The sequence below is a fragment of the Macrobrachium nipponense genome, chromosome 41 (genome assembly GCF_015104395.2).
Source record: "Macrobrachium nipponense isolate FS-2020 chromosome 41, ASM1510439v2, whole genome shotgun sequence".
NCBI lineage: Eukaryota > Metazoa > Arthropoda > Malacostraca > Decapoda > Palaemonidae > Macrobrachium > Macrobrachium nipponense.
The window spans coordinates 28,934,559-28,944,558 of NC_061102.1; the positions used below are offsets into that span (position 1 = coordinate 28,934,559).

The 10,000-nt window shown below is 34.0% G+C and overlaps 1 protein-coding gene across 13 annotated transcripts in view; it reads right to left on the reverse strand.

Annotated features, from left to right (window-relative positions):
• Window positions 1-10,000, reverse strand: part of LOC135212644 (NGFI-A-binding protein homolog) — a 560,269-nt gene that overhangs the window by 225,590 nt on the left and 324,679 nt on the right. The window lies entirely within an intron of this gene.

A 10,000-nucleotide genomic window follows, 5' to 3' on the forward strand; every position in this document is an offset into this window, starting at 1 on the left:
ACAACAACAAAAAGGATAGACTATTTTGTTGTCGAAAAGTTCAGTGGGCGCCCATAAACATCGCTCCATAAAGTTCACCGGCTGTTGAACTTTCCCCGGAGAAAGAGTCTGAACTCCGTTTAAAACTTTCTATCGCCCCGTTGCTGAATATATCAGATCCATGAAATATTAACTCAACTAATTTGACTCTTAGCTGGGGGTACTTGATCCGCATCACGCTTCCGTGAAGGGAGAAAAGACCCCTATGCATAGGGCCAACAGAGGCGATTTTGCCTTGCCCCCGACATCCGAAGGGAATTAACCCTTATGTTCAGGTCACACTGGGTCCGCAAGATGGTTTCACACTTTACAAAAACGACTAGAAAGCAAGAACAAAAAAATAAAGTGAATTTTTTAACGTAGGCCTAACGTATGATAAAATGTTGAACTCGCTAATTTGTGCATTATTTTCGTTTCCTTCGTAATTTGCTGGAATTTAAAACGTGGAGCAATTACGGCAGATGACTGGAGGCTTTTACTTTTTGCTTCTTCAGAATTTTCCTTATTGAGATGCAAAACCTAGCATGAAATAATAAATGTCCTCAATATTCCCCCATACAAGTATAGGAAAATTATATAGATACATCGCTGTATAATTAGTATATCAACGTTAATAAGAATGCCATTTTTCGCGAGAGAAAATCTGCAGTAAGTAAGGGGACGAAATACAACAAGTATTCATTTAGAAAATGTTCGTTTAAAAAATAAACCCAAGAAAAAGATCATCAGCGGATTAAACGATTTCGCTGAGATGTTTGAATAAACCGTAATCCATCCTTCATAATAAATGACTCTGTCAAGAGCTGTGATAAACTGTATTTTTTTTAAATGGAGGGGTTTCTCATTCTGAATAAAAAAACAGCAAAATAAAAATTGTTTTATGATTATTTCCAAAGTACACAAAAAACAAAAATAATAAATTCATGAAACGTAAAGATAAGCTTCAGTATAACAGCAAAACTTTAGCCCCAAACGAGAAAAGAAATGTAAAGGGAGAACAAATATTAAAAGAAATATAACAACGGACCGATTATTCATTTACAGAATAATTCTCCGTCAGCTGCTTCTTCTTCTTCTTTCGGTCTGACTCCAGCTGCACTGGAATGGCAGCAACAATACCAATGCCGTCGATCATTCCATTCGCCTGGAACCTCGCCTGGAATGGAGCCACTCACCGTGGAATGGTGAACTAATTACGGATACATATCGCGAATGCGTCGGTGATACGTGGGTATTTATAAACACCGACAGGTATTGCGAGATCTGGAGCCGGAATGACGGTCATAAACAAATGCCTTATTACCGTTATAATCGTCCACTGAATTGTAGTCGTCAGTGATGTTTAGTGCCGCGGTCGGCCCATAGATGCCGAAGCCATTTAATTTCATTTATTTTAGGAAGGTATTTCAATTCTAAAATGAAAGAATTCGATGCCGAATTAATAGGACCACGTAGGTAATGCGATAATCAATTCCTTTCCATGCTGCTGTTATACTTAGGCAACCTCTCCCCCCACCCTAATTGTTTGTTTGTATGGTGTTTTTACGTTGCATGGAACCAGTGATTATTCAGCAACAGGACCAACGGCTGTACGTGACTTCCGAACCACGTCGAGCTGAACTTCTATCACCAGAAATACACATCTCTCACTCCTCAATGGAATGGCCGAGAATCGAACCAGCGACCACCGAGGTGGGAAGCAAACACCATACCAACCACGCCACTGAGACACCCCACCCTAATAACATCCACAAAATAGTAAAAGTCTATAAAATTCAAAACTTAATTCAAATAGCACTAAAAAATAACTTAATGCAAAATCCACAACGATAAGGACATAAAAAAAAGATTATGAGGACAGTAAAAGGAACCACCAAATTAGAATTAAGCAAAGAAGGAAGATTTAAGAGATGATAACGAGATGGACAACCTTTTCCAGAAGCCAAAAGATGGAACAATAGAACGCAAGAAAGGGAAAATAACCAAAAAATACTTCTTGATCATTTAAGCGGAACTGGTGATTGACGTGGTATGATGTTATCAATGGCAGCATTGCTCCGGAACAGGAAAATGAGAGAGAGAGAGAGAGAGAGAGAGAGAGAGAGAGAGAGAGAGACGAGGGGAGAGGAGAGGAGGGCGAGACCCGAGAGAGAGAGAGAGAGAGAGAGGTGGAATGCAAATCCTTCGCGAGTCATAAAAATTATATTATTAAAAAAAAAATGCAATAGAGTTATAAAGTTCGGAAGATGCTTCATGATAGTGACAAGATATTCACAACCGTATTTCAAACATTGTACAAACTCATTGCATTCATATCTCAAAAAAGATATATAAATATCAAAAGGAGCAGAGGCTTTAAAAGCTCAAGAGCAATGATCATACCCTGAATAATGTGACAATAACTGAAACTGCGAAAGAGATTACCAGTGTTGTACAACAGTGATGCAAAATGAAATAACAAGTCGTATCTTCCTGTGTCAGGTTCTTGTCGATCATGAAATGACGAGCGGGCAAACTTCAAGTTAAGCGAATGAAGTGATACGCGATCAGGATCACAAAGTATAATGTTAAAAAATTCTAGAGTTTTATGATTTCTAGCCATTAAAGAAAACTAGTAAATAGCCTTACTTCTTAAACGTTCATCATAAATGTATTTGTATATATAATATGAGCAGTTATTTTGTCATGTGTCACTTAGGAAACTCAAGCACAGACGTATAGGAAATATTCGACCAAAAACATAAAGAAAATCCCAAAATACAAAAATAATTACCTTCATACACTCTGTTAATTCAAGTAAATGAAAAAAACGAACAAAAGATACGAACATTCATGATTTTTGCTATTAACCACGTTCCAAAGTTGTATCAATAGAAACGTTGAATTATAAAGCAGCCTATATTTCACCCGAGAAAACATCTAAGCATAAATGTCACAAGATTTGATACGTGGGAAGGTCTCACACACATTCAAACAAAGATAGAGAGAGAGAGAGAGAGAGAGAGAGAGAGAGAGAGAGAGAGAGAGAGAGAATAACAGGTTTTCACGACAATTTCTTTTGAAGGAAAGTAAAATAAAGTAATATCTAATGTACACAGAGAAAATAAGACAAGGAACTAACGCATTTTGACAGTTATTATACAGAGCAAGTGTCATTTAAGAACAGATTCCAGATTCTGCAAGTAAACCTTGATTTAACTACCCACAGTGACGTTTATCCAGCGAATTGCAAGCTTATAAAAAGGAGGCTGAGGAGAAAGAAATACATAATTTTTATTCCACACACTATATTCTTTTACCGTTTATCTTTTAACATTGAATTCACATTTCTGAACAACGGCTGCCGTACGCTGGAACTAGCGCTAGGCTCAGCAAAAGGTAGGAATCACTTATGTAGTGGTGAATGAATGGCTGTGTGGTGGGACTTACAGGAAGGGGAGTATATCATGGTAGGAGTAGAGGAGTAGAAAGGAGTGATCGCAAGGAGAGAAGACGACTGGGGGGATTATAAGAAGGAGTAATATCGTAGGAGTGGAGGGGTAGAATGGTGGGAATGACAGAGGGAGTAAATATGGCAGGAGGAGAGGAGTATAATGGAGGGATGATAAGGGAAAGAATAGTAGGAATGAGTGAGACTGATGGGACTTATAAGAAGAGGAGTAATATGATAGACGTGAAGGAGTAGAATGGCGGAAATAAGAAGGGGAGTGATATAGTCAGATAGGAGGAGTGGAATGGAGGTATTGTAAGGAGAGGAATGGTAGAAGAGGAGAGGATGACTTGGAGGAGTAATATGGGAGGGGTGGAGGAGTAGATGGGTGGGTATAAGAAAGGGGATACTGGTAAGATAGGAAGAACAGAAAAAAAGGGAAGAAATAGTGAGAAAGGAGAAGTAGATTGGTGGGGATTATAAGAAATGGAGTGTAATAATAGACTGAGGGTTTAAGCAGTAAATGTGAGGGTGAGTGACAATTGTGGAGTAGGAGGAATTGTATGGCAGGGGAGAAATATCGTTGCAGGGGAAATGGGGTGAGAAAGGATAAAATGGGAAGGAGATACGTGATAACTCTGAAAACCATGCCGAATGTGGAACGGTATAACATGAGAAAAAGAGAGAGATACTGGAAGGGGGTAATGTCTCACTCTCTACCATGGATGGGATACCCAGGAAACCGGAGGGGTAACGAGGGAGGGGAGAAAAAGTGTCTAGGTATAGGGGGTAGCTGTGTGTGTGTGTGTGTGGGGGGTGGGGGAAGGGTGTTGGAGAGTAAGGCAAAAACCACCCTTCTGGAAATGGACAAAGAAATCCACTGCGGAAGAACATTATTAAAAGTGACTCCGACGATCAGTGGGAAAAACGACATTGAACGAAGATTATGGAGAAAAAAAGAAAAAAAAGTTTCCTACTTAAGGTAATTGTAATCTGGGAGGCTACAGTATTTAATCTGCCATGTTTACTTTGAAAAGCAGAGAAGGCGCAAATCCAAAAGAAGGAAGGGAAATAATCGCAAATGATACGAACGTGCTTATCTATTGATCATATATATATATATATATATATATATATATATATATATATATATATATATATATTATATATGGAAATAAGAAAAATCATACAGATAAGTGGGTGCACTGGTTCTATATATATATCTTTATCTGTCTGTCTGTATATATTTATGTATATAATGTTTTTATGGTAGTATTTTTAATTTATATATATATATATAATATTAATATATAAATAATTATAGGTATAATGTAATGTATAATATATAATTATCTATATCTAAACATATATATGCATAAATATATACAGAAAAACAAACAGATAACTATATATATATCTATATATATATAATTATATAATATTAATTATATATATATATATTATCCAGAACCCAATGCATCTTTATCTGTATAATTTTTGTTTTCCCTCCATTTGCTTCGGCAAAGGAACGCTATTCATAAAAGTCCTGGTTAAAAATAGCCGATTATACACATGCATGTCCGCATGTATGTTTATGCTATATTTCGTACGCAACGCTGTATAATGTGGTTATTTCTGTTTAAAGATGTCTCTTTATTCCACTGAAAACTAAAAGTTTATTTTTTTCTCTAAGCTTATCGAGTTAGCAGACGATATTCGCCCCTGCGGCCTCCATGCATAGGGACGATACTATTTTAAACAAACAAGTCTTTTCCTCGGAGTAAAAATGTTGAGTCATTATTTATATAGATGTTTAAAAAAAAGAAGAGGAAAGAATAAAAAGGTAAAAAATAAGCAAGAAAAACCTGTGCCCGATTTTTTCTGTCCTGTTTTTTTTATTTTTTTAACTTCTCTTATTTTTCTTCTCTTGTACTTGACTTAGGTTCTTCTTCCGTTTGTCTGACAAAAATAAATGAGAGCAATCTATTGCAAACGTTCGGGAAATATTTCCAACGGAGATTCTGGCACTGTTCATACCACGCCTAAGCACAATAGGAAGACTGGGAATCTCTAGTCTGCATCTCGGCCGATCTCCGTGAGTTGGCGTTTTTATCCTCGATTCGCTATTTATTTGTTTATCTCATTCAAAGAAGACTCGGCGTGGTCAAGTTTTCTTTTCTTTTTTATCAGCTCTATAGTGCCACCAAGACTACCAACGCCCATCTATTATAATAATAATAATAATAATAATAATAATAATAATAATAATAATAATAATAATAATAATAATAATAATAATAATAATAATAATATTCTAAGGGGTCCACAATAATAGAAATGTTAAAATGTCGTGTATAATTTATAAACACTTCTAAATTGTATATAAATTATACACGAACTTTTAAAATTTTTATGATTGTAGACCCCTTAGAACATTGTATATATTCTTGTGATAGAGAGTATTTCCCTATTAATAATAATAATAATAATAATAATAATAATAATAATAATAATAATAATAATAATAATAATAATAATAATAATAATAATAATAATAATAAGACATAACTACGATAACAGCAACACTGCGATTTAACAGTTCAAAGCAACAATTATAAAAGGGACCTCAGTAAGACTTGAGCATTTTCTCGATACCGCCTCCACATCAGAGCAAGATCTGCTGAACTTGAAGAGAATTACAGTCTGGCCGTACCGAAGGATCCGAACAATTGCAGGGAAGTTCGAATTCTAACACGATTCGAAACAGGCTTTTCGAAAACCCGTCTAAATTCGTGTTTACTTTATAGAAAGTTTTGAGGCAAAATACCGTAAGAGCTTCTGAGATATCAACATAAAGTTCTGATGCTTTTATGGATGATTTATAATTATAATTATGCAAAATACATTTAAAATAAATAAATAAATATGTGTATAATTTGAATAACTAACTAACTAACTATATATCATATATTATATATATATATATATATTATATATATATATATATATATATATATATACAGTATATATAATAAAGAAATAAATATGTGTATAATTGAATAACTAACTAACTATTATTTATATATATATATATATATATATATATATATATATGTATATATATATATATATATATATATATATATATATATATATATATAATATACACAAATATCTCAAAGAACACTCAAAACCATCCTGTAAATATTTAGAGACTCGATTCATTACCAAAATCAAAAGGGAGGGTTCATGATCCTTGACAGAAAATTCACCGATAATTCCTTGAAAATAATCTTTTATTTATAATCAGTTTCACTTCTCAACTCAGGACCGGATTAAAGAACCATTCATAATGTACCTAAAGTAAACCAGAATAAAATACCAAAAGATTTGTCCAAATCGCATGACTGACATACGCCTCATGTTACGTTAAAAGTTGGTCATAAATTGTTTGCATAATTGCAGTGACTAAGATTAAATAAATAAATAGACAAATAAATAAAACCAGAAGGAAGATGGAGCAATTAAACAACAAAGACTATTTTCGAGTAGCCTCGACAAACAAAGCATTATGAAATATGTAGTTCGAGCCAGATATCACTCTGTAACAATTAAGACATTTTTTCCAAGGGATTTTCAAATGACTTATAGATATTCACTGCGATGAAAAAGCACGTCTGAAATATGAACCAACGATGCAGCAAACTCTGAACGTTAGAAACGAGAAATATAAATATTGTAGTAACAAAATACACTATAAAAAATAACGATAAAAAATAGATTACTCGTATCAAAAGCAATTTCTTACATAAATTCTCTAAATGGAAAAAATATGAATTTTTCATCAACGGAAGTGAAATCCAGGGAAAGGAATGACGATTGAAATCTGAGTAATACACAACCCCACACCCTCCCCCTCCCCCCACCTCTCTCTCTCTCTCTCTCTCTCTCTCTCTCTCTCTAAGTAAAAGGCTGATGATTACTTTTCATTTTAATTCCGTTTAATCCCGAAAGAAATCCAGCTCAGAACGACGTGTATTCATGCAAGTTAATAAAAACAAAGTCAGGCAAGAATTCATTAATGTTCAATATTTATAGGAATATTGAAATAATAATAAAAAAAGAAATAAACAGAGAAAGAGATGTCGCTGCTACTGGAAATAGATTAAATTCATTTTTATATTGAGACACTCCGTGCAATGATGGCAAGATTTAGAAAGAAGAGCAATCAAGCACAAACACTAATGCCGTTTTTTTTTTTTTTTTTTTTTTTTTTTTGTTTTTTTTTTTTTTTTTTTTTTTTAAAATCCCCGAGGAGTATCTGATGACAACATCTGCAGCTCGAGCTGAAAATACCTCAGCGAATAAGCCAAATAGCGCTAAGGTAAACGTGAATAACGAAGAAAGGGGAATGCAATCCGATATAATTCAAATGATTTCATAAATCATATAACTGAAGAAAATGAAACTACAAAAAGACGAACAAAAGATTACGATAGAATTATTTGAAAATGACGAAAATGAAAAATACTTATCAAAGAAAATGAAACTACAAAAACACGTACAAAAGATTACGATAGAATTATTTGAAAATGACGAAAATGAAAAATACTTATCAAAGAAAATGAAACTACAAAAACACGAACAAAATATTACGATAGAATTATTCGAAAATGACGGAAATGAAAAATACTTATCAAAGAAAATGAAACTACAAAAACACGAACAAAAGATTACGATAGAATTATTTGAAAATGACGAATATGAAAAATACTTAGCTAAGAAAATGAAACTACAAAAACATAAAAAAAATTATGATAGAAAGTATTCGAAAACGAGGAAAATGAACAATTCTTATCAAAGCAGATGAAACTACAAAAACATAGAAAAACCAGGATAATATAATTCGAAAACGACGAAGATGAACCATTCTTATCCAAGGAAATAAAAATAAATAAATAAACAAAATGATACGAAAACGACTAAAATGAATTGATTCTTACTAAAGCAAATGAAACGAGAGAGAGAAGAAAAAAATACGATAAAACTATTCGAAAACGACGAAAATGAAAAATTCACATGACTAAACACAAAACGCGAAGGAAAGCTAGAGAGAGAGAGAAAAATCGAAACAATATAAGAATGACGAGACTGGGAACAGATGACAGCGGAATGCAGATCAACCCAAAAGCTGCCAAGTCAAATACTCTATCTCAAGGTTGCATCTAAAGCAGAAGAATAAACAGGTTACGGGAAAAATTGTAGCTGGAGATGACGAAACGTTTGGTTGGGATCTATCTATTAACTGCTTCGTACCGACTCTGAATTTTATTTTTTATTTTTTGTGAAAAATAATGTTGACTTGGAAATTGGAATCGGAACATATGAAATTTAGGTCAATGACCTATGAGGTCATTTATAGAGCTTAAAACAATTATTAAGACAGGCCGAAAAGTAAGCTGGAAGAAAGAGAATATGAACGAAGGTAACATAAAGGAGTGAAACGGGTTGCAGCTAGGGGTCGAAGGGAGGCTGCAAAGAAGTGATGGCCGACAGTGCGCCGCGTGAGGTACACTGACGGCAATACCACTCCATGCGGAGGATTGACTTACGCCCTGCCAATATTGAAGAGACAATGTACTACGTGTACCGAAGCGCTGTAAGTCTTACACAAAAACACACACACACACACACACACACGGGGATTTAGAAAGACAAATCCTCAGATCATGAAACACTGTATTTGAGGCTATTTGAGGCGGGGTGTTACATGCCAGTTTTTAACTGAAAGTCAAACAGATTACAAAAACGCTGTGTGAGCAGAATCATAAAGAAACAATCAATCTTTTTGGGATCATCATTTCCTTTCAAGAACTAGTAATCAATAACAATCTAAACTCGCGGAAAAGGTGTCAAGTGACCAATATCGTAACGAAAAATATAAAAAAAGAAAATACAAAAACAGAATAAAAAAACTAGCCGAATGTTAAAAAACCTTTCTCGCGGTTTTCTCTGAAAACAGAGATAAAAAAAATGATTTTTCAACCTCAAGTGGCAGCCATTATTTAGTGTCGTTACTTCCCCGTTTATACGTCACTTAAATCCATTCGTTTTATTCTTTTAGTTTTTCTTTCATTTTAACTTTTTTTACTTGTTCTTTTTGATGTCAGTTTATCTATTTTAATGAATCGTTTAATCAGCGTATAACGCTCTATTCCTTAGTTTTGTTACTGTGCATTTCTGTGATTCATGGGGGATTTTTTTTTCGTTTTAAACTGTTTCTGGTCGTAATTATTTGCTCATACTTTTTATTTTACTTTCTTATTTTTTAAATTTTCGAACTAGTAACGAAGTACAGTCATGAATTCAGACGCTGGCGGTCTATTTTCTTGAATTGTTTGTTTTTTTGCTATTTTTCACACTGATGTACTGGAGGAAATCTACGAAAGAACTCGCAGTTTAAGGAAAGATATAAAATATAGCCGTTATTCAAAATGTGAACGCAACGAAAAAAGGAGACGGTAATTCACT